Here is a 16,399-nt window from a genome sequence, read left to right on the forward strand (position 1 = left end):
GCATAGGATAATACAACATAAATACAATTTAATAAAGCATAGGACAAAACAACATAAATACAATTTAATAAAGCATAGGATAAAACAACATAAATACAATTTAATAAAGCATGGGTTAAAACAACATAAATACAATTTAATAACGCATAGGATAAAACAACATAAATACTATTTAATAAATCATAGGATAAAACCACATAAATACAATTTAATAAAGCATAGGATAAAACAACATAAATACAATTTAATAAAGCATAGGATAAAACCACATAAATACAATTTAATAAAGCATAGGATAAAACAACATAAATACAATTTAATAAAGCATAGGATAAAACAAGATAGATGCAATTTAATAAAGCATAGGATAATACAACATAAATGCAGTTTAATAAAGCATACGATAAAACAACATAAATACAATTTAATAAAACATTGGATAAAACAACATAAATACAATTTAATAAAGCATAGGATAATACAACATAAACACAATTTAATAAAGCATAGGATAAAACAACATAAATACAATTTAATAAAGCATAGGATAAAACAACATAAATACAATTTAATAAAGCATAGGACAAAACAACATAAATACAATTTAATAAAGCATAGGATAAAACAACATAAATACAATTTAATAAAGCATGGGTTAAAACAACATAAATACAATTTAATAAAGCATAGGATAAAACAACATAAATGCAATTTAATAAATCATAGGATAAAACCACATAAATACAATTTAATAAAGCATAGGATAAAACAACATAAATACAATTTAATAAAGCATAGGATAATACAACATAAACACAATTTAATAAAGCATAGGATAAAACAACATAAACACAATTTAATAAAGCATAGGATAAAACAACATAAATACAATTTAATAAAGCATAGGACAAAACAACATAAATACAATTTAATAAAGCATAGGATAAAACAACATAAATACAATTTAATAAAGCATACGATAAAACAACATAAATACAACTTAATAAAACATAGGATAAAACAACATAAATACAATTTAATAAAGCATAGGATAATACAACATAAACACAATTTAATAAAGCATAGGATAAAACAACATAAACACAATTTAATAAAGCATAGGATAAAACAACATAAATACAATTTAATAAAGCATAGGACAAAACAACATAAATACAATTTAATAAAGCATAGGATAAAACAACATAAATACAATTTAATAAAGCATGGGTTAAAACAACATAAATACAATTTAATAAAGCATAGGATAAAACAACATAAATGCAGTTTAATAAAGCATACAATAAAACAACATAAATACAATTTAATAAAGCATACAATAAAACAACATAAAAACAATTTAATAAAGCATAGGATAAAACAACATAAATGCAATTTAATAAAGCATAGGATAAAACAACATAAACACAATTTAATAAAGCATAGGATAAAACAACATAAATACAATTTAATAAAGCATAGGATAAAACAACATAAATACAATTTAATAAAGCATAGGATAAAACAACATAAATACAATTTAATAAAGCATAAGTTAAAACAACATAAATACAATTTAATAAAGTATAGGATAAAACAACATAAATACAATTTAATAAAGCATAGGTTAAAACAACATAAATACAATTTAATAAAGCATAGGATAAAACAACATAAATACAATTTAATAAAGCATAGGATAAAACAACATAAACACAATTTTAATAAAGCATAGGATAAAACAACATAAATACAATTTAATAAAGCATAGGATAAAACAACATGAATGCAGTTTAATAAAGCATACAATAAAACAACATAAATACAATTTAATAAAGCATACAATAAAACAACATAAATACAATTTAATAAAGCATAGGATAAAACAACATAAATACAATTTAATAAAGCATAGGATAAAACAACATAAACACAATTTAATAAAGCATAGGATAAAACAACATAAATACAATTTAATAAAGCATAGGATAAAACAACATAAATACAATTTAATAAAGCATAGGTTAAAACAACATAAATACAATTTAATAAAGTATAGGATAAAACAACATAAATACAATTTAATAAAGCATAGGTTAAAACAACATAAATACAATTTAATAAAGCATAGGATAAAACAACATAAATACAATTTAATAAAGCATAGGTTAAAACAACATAAATACAATTTAATAAAGCATAGGTTAAAACAACATAAATACAATTTAATAAAGGATAGGTTAAAACAACATAAATACAATTTAATAAAGCATAGGATAAAAGAACATAAATAATATTTAATGAAGCATAGGATAAAACAACATAAATAAAATTTAATGAAGCATGGGTTAAAACAACATAAATACAATTTAATAAAGCATAGGATAAAACAACATAAATACAATTTAATAAAGCATAGGATAAAACAACATAAAAACAATTTAATAAAGCATAGGTTAAAACAAAATAAATACAATTTAATAAAGCATAGGATAAAACAACATAAATACAATTTAATAAAGCATAGGATAAAACAACAAAATACAATTTAATAAAGCATAGGTAAAACAACATAAATGCAGTTTAATAAAGCATACGATAAAACAACATAAATACAATTTAATAAAACATAGGATAAAACAACATGAATACAATTTAATAAAGCATAGGATAATACAACATAAACACAATTTAATAAAGCATAGGATAAAACAACATAAATACAATTTAATAAAGCATACGATAAAACAACATAAATACAATTTAATAAAGCATAGGATAAAACAACATAAATACAATTTAATAAAGCATAGGATAAAACAACATAAACACAATTTTAATAAAGCATAGGATAAAGCAACATAAATACAATTTAATAAAGCATAGGATAAAACAACATAAATGCAGTTTAATAAAGCATACAATAAAACAACATAAATACAATTTAATAAAGCATACAATAAAACAACATAAATACAATTTAATAAAGCATAGGATAATACAACATAAATACAATTTAATAAAGCATAGGACAAAACAACATAAATACAATTTAATAAAGCATAGGATAAAACAACATAAATACAATTTAATAAAGCATGGGTTAAAACAACATAAATACAATTTAATAACGCATAGGATAAAACAACATAAATACTATTTAATAAATCATAGGATAAAACCACATAAATACAATTTAATAAAGCATAGGATAAAACAACATAAATACAATTTAATAAAGCATAGGATAAAACAACATAAATACAATTTAATAAAGCATAGGATAAAACAACATAAATACAATTTAATAAAGCATAAGTTAAAACAACATAAATACAATTTAATAAAGTATAGGATAAAACAACATAAATACAATTTAATAAAGCATAGGTTAAAACAACATAAATACAATTTAATAAAGCATAGGATAAAACAACATAAATACAATTTAATAAAGCATAGGATAAAACAACATAAACACAATTTTAATAAAGCATAGGATAAAACAACATAAATACAATTTAATAAAGCATAGGATAAAACAACATGAATGCAGTTTAATAAAGCATACAATAAAACAACATAAATACAATTTAATAAAGCATACAATAAAACAACATAAATACAATTTAATAAAGCATAGGATAAAACAACATAAATGCAATTTAATAAAGCATAGGATAAAACAACATAAACACAATTTAATAAAGCATAGGATAAAACAACATAAATACAATTTAATAAAGCATAGGATAAAACAACATAAATACAATTTAATAAAGCATAGGTTAAAACAACATAAATACAATTTAATAAAGTATAGGATAAAACAACATAAATACAATTTAATAAAGCATAGGTTAAAACAACATAAATACAATTTAATAAAGCATAGGATAAAACAACATAAATACAATTTAATAAAGCATAGGTTAAAACAACATAAATACAATTTAATAAAGCATAGGTTAAAACAACATAAATACAATTTAATAAAGGATAGGTTAAAACAACATAAATACAATTTAATAAAGCATAGGATAAAACAACATAAATACAATTTAATAAAGCATAGGATAAAACAACATAAATACAGTTTAATAAAGCATAGGTTAAAACAACATAAATACAATTTAATAAAGCATAGGATAAAACAACATAAATACCATTTAATAAAGCATAGGTTAAAACAACATAAATACAATTTAATAAAGCATAGGATAAAACAACATAAATACAATTTAATAAAGCATAGGATAAAAGAACATAAATAATATTTAATGAAGCATAGGATAAAACAACATAAATAAAATTTAATGAAGCATGGGTTAAAACAACATAAATACAATTTAATAAAGCATAGGATAAAACAACATAAATACAATTTAATAAAGCATAGGATAAAACAACATAAAAACAATTTAATAAAGCATAGGTTAAAACAAAATAAATACAATTTAATAAAGCATAGGATAAAACAACATAAATACAATTTAATAAAGCATAGGATAAAACAACAAAATACAATTTAATAAAGCATAGGTAAAACAACATAAATGCAGTTTAATAAAGCATACGATAAAACAACATAAATACAATTTAATAAAACATAGGATAAAACAACATAAATACAATTTAATAAAGCATAGGATAATACAACATAAACACAATTTAATAAAGCATAGGATAAAACAACATAAATACAATTTAATAAAGCATACGATAAAACAACATAAATACAATTTAATAAAGCATAGGATAAAACAACATAAATACAATTTAATAAAGCATAGGATAAAACAACATAAACACAATTTTAATAAAGCATAGGATAAAGCAACATAAATACAATTTAATAAAGCATAGGATAAAACAACATACATGCAGTTTAATAAAGCATACAATAAAACAACATAAATACAATTTAATAAAGCATACAATAAAACAACATAAATACAATTTAATAAAGCATAGGATAATACAACATAAATACAATTTAATAAAGCATAGGACAAAACAACATAAATACAATTTAATAAAGCATAGGATAAAACAACATAAATACAATTTAATAAAGCATGGGTTAAAACAACATAAATACAATTTAATAACGCATAGGATAAAACAACATAAATACTATTTAATAAATCATAGGATAAAACCACATAAATACAATTTAATAAAGCATAGGATAAAACAACATAAATACAATTTAATAAAGCATAGGATAAAACCACATAAATACAATTTAATAAAGCATAGGATAAAACAACATAAATACAATTTAATAAAGCATAGGATAAAACAAGATAGATGCAATTTAATAAAGCATAGGATAATACAACATAAATGCAGTTTAATAAAGCATACGATAAAACAACATAAATACAATTTAATAAAACATTGGATAAAACAACATAAATACAATTTAATAAAGCATAGGATAATACAACATAAACACAATTTAATAAAGCATAGGATAAAACAACATAAATACAATTTAATAAAGCATAGGATAAAACAACATAAATACAATTTAATAAAGCATAGGACAAAACAACATAAATACAATTTAATAAAGCATAGGATAAAACAACATAAATACAATTTAATAAAGCATGGGTTAAAACAACATAAATACAATTTAATAAAGCATAGGATAAAACAACATAAATGCAATTTAATAAATCATAGGATAAAACCACATAAATACAATTTAATAAAGCATAGGATAAAACAACATAAATACAATTTAATAAAGCATAGGATAAAACCACATAAATACAATTTAATAAAGCATAGGATAAAACAACATAAATACAATTTAATAAAGCATAGGATAAAACAACATAAATACAATTTAATAAAGCATAGGTTAAAACAACATAAATACAATTTAATAAAGCATAGGATAAAACAACATAAATACAATTTAATAAAGCATAGGATAAAAGAACATAAATACAATTTAATGAAGCATAGGATAAAACAACATAAATACAATTTAATGAAGCATGGGTTAAAACAACATAAATACAATTTAATAAAGCATACGATAAAACAACATAAATACAACTTAATAAAACATAGGATAAAACAACATAAATACAATTTAATAATGCATAGGATAATACAACATAAACACAATTTAATAAAGCATAGGATAAAACAACATAAACACAATTTAATAAAGCATAGGATAAAACAACATAAATACAATTTAATAAAGCATAGGACAAAACAACATAAATACAATTTAATAAAGCATAGGATAAAACAACATAAATACAATTTAATAAAGCATGGGTTAAAACAACATAAATACAATTTAATAAAGCATAGGATAAAACAACATAAATGCAATTTAATAAATCATAGGATAAAACCACATAAATACAATTTAATAAAGCATAGGATAAAACAACATAAATACAATTTAATAAAGCATAGGATAAAACCACATAAATGCAATTTAATAAAGCATAGGATAAAACAACATAAATACAATTTAATAAAGCATAGGATAAAACAAGATAGATGCAATTTAATAAAGCATAGGATAAAACAACATAAACACAATTTAATAAAGCTTTCGATAAAACTACATAAATACAATTTAATAAAGCATAGGATAAAACAACATAAATACAATTTAATAAAGCATAGGATAAAACAACATAAACACAATTTAATAAAGCATAGGATAAAACAACATAAATACAATTTAATAAAGCATAGGATAAAACAACATAAATGCAGATTAATAAAGCATACAATAAAACAACATAAATACAATTTAATAAAGCATACAATAAAACAACATAAAAACAATTTAATAAAGCATAGGATAAAACAACATAAATGCAATTTAATAAAGCATAGGATAAAACAACATAAACACAATTTAATAAAGCATAGGATAAAACAACATAAATACAATTTAATAAAGCATAGGATAAAACAACATAAATACAATTTAATAAAGCATAGGATAAAACAACATAAATACAATTTAATAAAGCATAAGTTAAAACAACATAAATACAATTTAATAAAGTATAGGATAAAACAACATAAATACAATTTATTAAAGCATAGGTTAAAACAACATAAATACAATTTAATAAAGCATACGATAAAACAACATAAATACCATTTAATAAAGCATAGGTTAAAACAACATAAATACAATTTAATAAAGCATAGGATAAAACAACATAAATACAATTTAATAAAGCATAGGATAAAAGAACATAAATAATATTTAATGAAGCATAGGATAAAACAACATAAATAAAATTTAATGAAGCATGGGTTAAAACAACATAAATACAATTTAATAAAGCATAGGATAAAACAACATAAATACAATTTAATAAAGCATAGGATAAAACAACATAAAAACAATTTAATAAAGCATAGGTTAAAACAAAATAAATACAATTTAATAAAGCATAGGATAAAACAACATAAATACAATTTAATAAAGCATAGGATAAAACAACAAAATACAATTTAATAAAGCATAGGTAAAACAACATAAATGCAGTTTAATAAAGCATACGATAAAACAACATAAATACAATTTAATAAAACATAGGATAAAACAACATGAATACAATTTAATAAAGCATAGGATAATACAACATAAACACAATTTAATAAAGCATAGGATAAAACAACATAAATACAATTTAATAAAGCATACGATAAAACAACATAAATACAATTTAATAAAGCATAGGATAAAACAACATAAATACAATTTAATAAAGCATAGGATAAAACAACATAAACACAATTTTAATAAAGCATAGGATAAAGCAACATAAATACAATTTAATAAAGCATAGGATAAAACAACATAAATGCAGTTTAATAAAGCATACAATAAAACAACATAAATACAATTTAATAAAGCATACAATAAAACAACATAAATACAATTTAATAAAGCATAGGATAATACAACATAAATACAATTTAATAAAGCATAGGACAAAACAACATAAATACAATTTAATAAAGCATAGGATAAAACAACATAAATACAATTTAATAAAGCATGGGTTAAAACAACATAAATACAATTTAATAACGCATAGGATAAAACAACATAAATACTATTTAATAAATCATAGGATAAAACCACATAAATACAATTTAATAAAGCATAGGATAAAACAACATAAATACAATTTAATAAAGCATAGGATAAAACAACATAAATACAATTTAATAAAGCATAGGATAAAACAACATAAATACAATTTAATAAAGCATAAGTTAAAACAACATAAATACAATTTAATAAAGTATAGGATAAAACAACATAAATACAATTTAATAAAGCATAGGTTAAAACAACATAAATACAATTTAATAAAGCATAGGATAAAACAACATAAATACAATTTAATAAAGCATAGGATAAAACAACATAAACACAATTTTAATAAAGCATAGGATAAAACAACATAAATACAATTTAATAAAGCATAGGATAAAACAACATGAATGCAGTTTAATAAAGCATACAATAAAACAACATAAATACAATTTAATAAAGCATACAATAAAACAACATAAATACAATTTAATAAAGCATAGGATAAAACAACATAAATGCAATTTAATAAAGCATAGGATAAAACAACATAAACACAATTTAATAAAGCATAGGATAAAACAACATAAATACAATTTAATAAAGCATAGGATAAAACAACATAAATACAATTTAATAAAGCATAGGTTAAAACAACATAAATACAATTTAATAAAGTATAGGATAAAACAACATAAATACAATTTAATAAAGCATAGGTTAAAACAACATAAATACAATTTAATAAAGCATAGGATAAAACAACATAAATACAATTTAATAAAGCATAAGTTAAAACAACATAAATACAATTTAATAAAGCATAGGTTAAAACAACATAAATACAATTTAATAAAGGATAGGTTAAAACAACATAAATACAATTTAATAAAGCATAGGATAAAACAACATAAATACAATTTAATAAAGCATAGGATAAAACAACATAAATACAGTTTAATAAAGCATAGGTTAAAACAACATAAATACAATTTAATAAAGCATAGGATAAAACAACATAAATACCATTTAATAAAGCATAGGTTAAAACAACATAAATACAATTTAATAAAGCATAGGATAAAACAACATAAATACAATTTAATAAAGCATAGGATAAAAGAACATAAATAATATTTAATGAAGCATAGGATAAAACAACATAAATAAAATTTAATGAAGCATGGGTTAAAACAACATAAATACAATTTAATAAAGCATAGGATAAAACAACATAAATACAATTTAATAAAGCATAGGATAAAACAACATAAAAACAATTTAATAAAGCATAGGTTAAAACAAAATAAATACAATTTAATAAAGCATAGGATAAAACAACATAAATACAATTTAATAAAGCATAGGATAAAACAACAAAATACAATTTAATAAAGCATAGGTAAAACAACATAAATGCAGTTTAATAAAGCATACGATAAAACAACATAAATACAATTTAATAAAACATAGGATAAAACAACATAAATACAATTTAATAAAGCATAGGATAATACAACATAAACACAATTTAATAAAGCATAGGATAAAACAACATAAATACAATTTAATAAAGCATACGATAAAACAACATAAATACAATTTAATAAAGCATAGGATAAAACAACATAAATACAATTTAATAAAGCATAGGATAAAACAACATAAACACAATTTTAATAAAGCATAGGATAAAGCAACATAAATACAATTTAATAAAGCATAGGATAAAACAACATAAATGCAGTTTAATAAAGCATACAATAAAACAACATAAATACAATTTAATAAAGCATACAATAAAACAACATAAATACAATTTAATAAAGCATAGGATAATACAACATAAATACAATTTAATAAAGCATAGGACAAAACAACATAAATACAATTTAATAAAGCATAGGATAAAACAACATAAATACAATTTAATAAAGCATGGGTTAAAACAACATAAATACAATTTAATAACGCATAGGATAAAACAACATAAATACTATTTAATAAATCATAGGATAAAACCACATAAATACAATTTAATAAAGCATAGGATAAAACAACATAAATACAATTTAATAAAGCATAGGATAAAACCACATAAATACAATTTAATAAAGCATAGGATAAAACAACATAAATACAATTTAATAAAGCATAGGATAAAACAAGATAGATGCAATTTAATAAAGCATAGGATAATACAACATAAATGCAGTTTAATAAAGCATACGATAAAACAACATAAATACAATTTAATAAAGCATAGGATAATACAACATAAACACAATTTAATAAAGCATAGGATAAAACAACATAAATACAATTTAATAAAGCATAGGATAAAACAACATAAATACAATTTAATAAAGCATAGGACAAAACAACATAAATACAATTTAATAAAGCATAGGATAAAACAACATAAATACAATTTAATAAAGCATGGGTTAAAACAACATAAATACAATTTAATAAAGCATAGGATAAAACAACATAAATGCAATTTAATAAATCATAGGATAAAACCACATAAATACAATTTAATAAAGCATAGGATAAAACAACATAAATACAATTTAATAAAGCATAGGATAAAACCACATAAATACAATTTAATAAAGCATAGGATAAAACAACATAAATACAATTTAATAAAGCATAGGATAAAACAACATAAATACAATTTAATAAAGCATAGGTTAAAACAACATAAATACAATTTAATAAAGCATAGGATAAAACAACATAAATACAATTTAATAAAGCATAGGATAAAAGAACATAAATACAATTTAATGAAGCATAGGATAAAACAACATAAATACAATTTAATGAAGCATGGGTTAAAACAACATAAATACAATTTAATAAAGCATACGATAAAACAACATAAATACAACTTAATAAAACATAGGATAAAACAACATAAATACAATTTAATAATGCATAGGATAATACAACATAAACACAATTTAATAAAGCATAGGATAAAACAACATAAACACAATTTAATAAAGCATAGGATAAAACAACATAAATACAATTTAATAAAGCATAGGACAAAACAACATAAATACAATTTAATAAAGCATAGGATAAAACAACATAAATACAATTTAATAAAGCATGGGTTAAAACAACATAAATACAATTTAATAAAGCATAGGATAAAACAACATAAATGCAATTTAATAAATCATAGGATAAAACCACATAAATACAATTTAATAAAGCATAGGATAAAACAACATAAATACAATTTAATAAAGCATAGGATAAAACCACATAAATGCAATTTAATAAAGCATAGGATAAAACAACATAAATACAATTTAATAAAGCATAGGATAAAACAAGATAGATGCAATTTAATAAAGCATAGGATAATACAACATAAATGCAGTTTAATAAAGCATACGATAAAACAACATAAATACAATTTAATAAAACATTGGATAAAACAACATAAATACAATTTAATAAAGCATAGGATAATACAACATAAACACAATTTAATAAAGCATAGGATAAAACAACATAAATACAATTTAATAAAGCATAGGATAAAACAACATAAATACAATTTAATAAAGCATAGGATAATACAACATAAACACAATTTAATAAAGCATAGGATAAAACAACATAAACACAATTTAATAAAGCATAGGATAAAACAACATAAATACAATTTAATAAAGCATAGGACAAAACAACATAAATACAATTTAATAAAGCATAGGATAAAACAACATAAATACAATTTAATAAAGCATACGATAAAACAACATAAATACAACTTAATAAAACATAGGATAAAACAACATAAATACAATTTAATAAAGCATAGGATAATACAACATAAACACAATTTAATAAAGCATAGGATAAAACAACATAAACACAATTTAATAAAGCATAGGATAAAACAACATAAATACAATTTAATAAAGCATAGGACAAAACAACATAAATACAATTTAATAAAGCATAGGATAAAACAACATAAATACAATTTAATAAAGCATGGGTTAAAACAACATAAATACAATTTAATAAAGCATAGGATAAAACAACATAAATGCAGTTTAATAAAGCATACAATAAAACAACATAAATACAATTTAATAAAGCATACAATAAAACAACATAAAAACAATTTAATAAAGCATAGGATAAAACAACATAAATGCAATTTAATAAAGCATAGGATAAAACAACATAAACACAATTTAATAAAGCATAGGATAAAACAACATAAATACAATTTAATAAAGCATAGGATAAAACAACATAAATACAATTTAATAAAGCATAGGATAAAACAACATAAATACAATTTAATAAAGCATAGGATAAAACAACATAAATACAATTTAATAAAGCATGGGTTAAAACAACATAAATACAATTTAATAAAGCATAGGATAAAACAACATAAATACAATTTAATAAAGCATACGATAAAACAACATAAATACAACTTAATAAAACATAGGATAAAACAACATAAATACAATTTAATAAAGCATAGGATAATACAACATAAACACAATTTAATAAAGCATAGGATAAAACAACATAAACACAATTTAATAAAGCATAGGATAAAACAACATAAATACAATTTAATAAAGCATAGGACAAAACAACATAAATACAATTTAATAAAGCATAGGACAAAACAACATAAATACAATTTAATGAAGCATAGGATAAAACAACATAAACACAATTTTAATAAAGCATAGGATAAAGCAACATAAATACAATTTAATAAAGCATAGGATAAAACAACATAAATGCAGTTTAATAAAGCATACAATAAAACAACATAAATACAATTTAATAAAGCATACAATAAAACAACATAAATACAATTTAATAAAGCATAGGATAATACAACATAAATACAATTTAATAAAGCATAGGACAAAACAACATAAATACAATTTAATAAAGCATAGGATAAAACAACATAAATACAATTTAATAAAGCATGGGTTAAAACAACATAAATACAATTTAATAACGCATAGGATAAAACAACATAAATACTATTTAATAAATCATAGGATAAAACCACATAAATACAATTTAATAAAGCATAGGATAAAACAACATAAATACAATTTAATAAAGCATAGGATAAAACAACATAAATACAATTTAATAAAGCATAGGATAAAACAACATAAATACAATTTAATAAAGCATAAGTTAAAACAACATAAATACAATTTAATAAAGTATAGGATAAAACAACATAAATACAATTTAATAAAGCATAGGTTAAAACAACATAAATACAATTTAATAAAGCATAGGATAAAACAACATAAATACAATTTAATAAAGCATAGGATAAAACAACATAAACACAATTTTAATAAAGCATAGGATAAAACAACATAAATACAATTTAATAAAGCATAGGATAAAACAACATGAATGCAGTTTAATAAAGCATACAATAAAACAACATAAATACAATTTAATAAAGCATACAATAAAACAACATAAATACAATTTAATAAAGCATAGGATAAAACAACATAAATGCAATTTAATAAAGCATAGGATAAAACAACATAAACACAATTTAATAAAGCATAGGATAAAACAACATAAATACAATTTAATAAAGCATAGGATAAAACAACATAAATACAATTTAATAAAGCATAGGTTAAAACAACATAAATACAATTTAATAAAGTATAGGATAAAACAACATAAATACAATTTAATAAAGCATAGGTTAAAACAACATAAATACAATTTAATAAAGCATAGGATAAAACAACATAAATACAATTTAATAAAGCATAGGTTAAAACAACATAAATACAATTTAATAAAGCATAGGTTAAAACAACATAAATACAATTTAATAAAGGATAGGTTAAAACAACATAAATACAATTTAATAAAGCATAGGATAAAACAACATAAATACAATTTAATAAAGCATAGGATAAAACAACATAAATACAGTTTAATAAAGCATAGGTTAAAACAACATAAATACAATTTAATAAAGCATAGGATAAAACAACATAAATACCATTTAATAAAGCATAGGTTAAAACAACATAAATACAATTTAATAAAGCATAGGATAAAACAACATAAATACAATTTAATAAAGCATAGGATAAAAGAACATAAATAATATTTAATGAAGCATAGGATAAAACAACATAAATAAAATTTAATGAAGCATGGGTTAAAACAACATAAATACAATTTAATAAAGCATAGGATAAAACAACATAAATACAATTTAATAAAGCATAGGATAAAACAACATAAAAACAATTTAATAAAGCATAGGTTAAAACAAAATAAATACAATTTAATAAAGCATAGGATAAAACAACATAAATACAATTTAATAAAGCATAGGATAAAACAACAAAATACAATTTAATAAAGCATAGGTAAAACAACATAAATGCAGTTTAATAAAGCATACGATAAAACAACATAAATACAATTTAATAAAACATAGGATAAAACAACATAAATACAATTTAATAAAGCATAGGATAATACAACATAAACACAATTTAATAAAGCATAGGATAAAACAACATAAATACAATTTAATAAAGCATACGATAAAACAACATAAATACAATTTAATAAAGCATAGGATAAAACAACATAAATACAATTTAATAAAGCATAGGATAAAACAACATAAACACAATTTTAATAAAGCATAGGATAAAGCAACATAAATACAATTTAATAAAGCATAGGATAAAACAACATAAATGCAGTTTAATAAAGCATACAATAAAACAACATAAATACAATTTAATAAAGCATACAATAAAACAACATAAATACAATTTAATAAAGCATAGGATAATACAACATAAATACAATTTAATAAAGCATAGGACAAAACAACATAAATACAATTTAATAAAGCATAGGATAAAACAACATAAATACAATTTAATAAAGCATGGGTTAAAACAACATAAATACAATTTAATAACGCATAGGATAAAACAACATAAATACTATTTAATAAATCATAGGATAAAACCACATAAATACAATTTAATAAAGCATAGGATAAAACAACATAAATACAATTTAATAAAGCATAGGATAAAACCACATAAATACAATTTAATAAAGCATAGGATAAAACAACATAAATACAATTTAATAAAGCATAGGATAAAACAAGATAGATGCAATTTAATAAAGCATAGGATAATACAACATAAATGCAGTTTAATAAAGCATACGATAAAACAACATAAATACAATTTAATAAAACATTGGATAAAACAACATAAATACAATTTAATAAAGCATAGGATAATACAACATAAACACAATTTAATAAAGCATAGGATAAAACAACATAAATACAATTTAATAAAGCATAGGATAAAACAACATAAATACAATTTAATAAAGCATAGGACAAAACAACATAAATACAATTTAATAAAGCATAGGATAAAACAACATAAATACAATTTAATAAAGCATGGGTTAAAACAACATAAATACAATTTAATAAAGCATAGGATAAAACAACATAAATGCAGTTTAATAAATCATAGGATAAAACCACATAAATACAATTTAATAAAGCATAGGATAAAACAACATAAATACAATTTAATAAAGCATAGGATAAAACCACATAAATACAATTTAATAAAGCATAGGATAAAACAACATAAATACAATTTAATAAAGCATAGGATAAAACAACATAAATACAATTTAATAAAGCATAGGTTAAAACAACATAAATACAATTTAATAAAGCATAGGATAAAACAACATAAATACAATTTAATAAAGCATAGGATAAAAGAACATAAATACAATTTAATGAAGCATAGGATAAAACAACATAAATACAATTTAATGAAGCATGGGTTAAAACAACATAAATACAATTTAATAAAGCATACGATAAAACAACATAAATACAACTTAATAAAACATAGGATAAAACAACATAAATACAATTTAATAATGCATAGGATAATACAACATAAACACAATTTAATAAAGCATAGGATAAAACAACATAAACACAATTTAATAAAGCATAGGATAAAACAACATAAATACAATTTAATAAAGCATAGGACAAAACAACATAAATACAATTTAATAAAGCATAGGATAAAACAACATAAATACAATTTAATAAAGCATGGGTTAAAACAACATAAATACAATTTAATAAAGCATAGGATAAAACAACATAAATGCAATTTAATAAATCATAGGATAAAACCACAT

The sequence above is a fragment of the Phyllobates terribilis genome, unplaced genomic scaffold, assembly GCF_046119375.1.
Source record: "Phyllobates terribilis strain yellow unplaced genomic scaffold, ASM4611937v1 Scaffold_1__5_contigs__length_1240528914, whole genome shotgun sequence".
NCBI lineage: Eukaryota > Metazoa > Chordata > Amphibia > Anura > Dendrobatidae > Phyllobates > Phyllobates terribilis.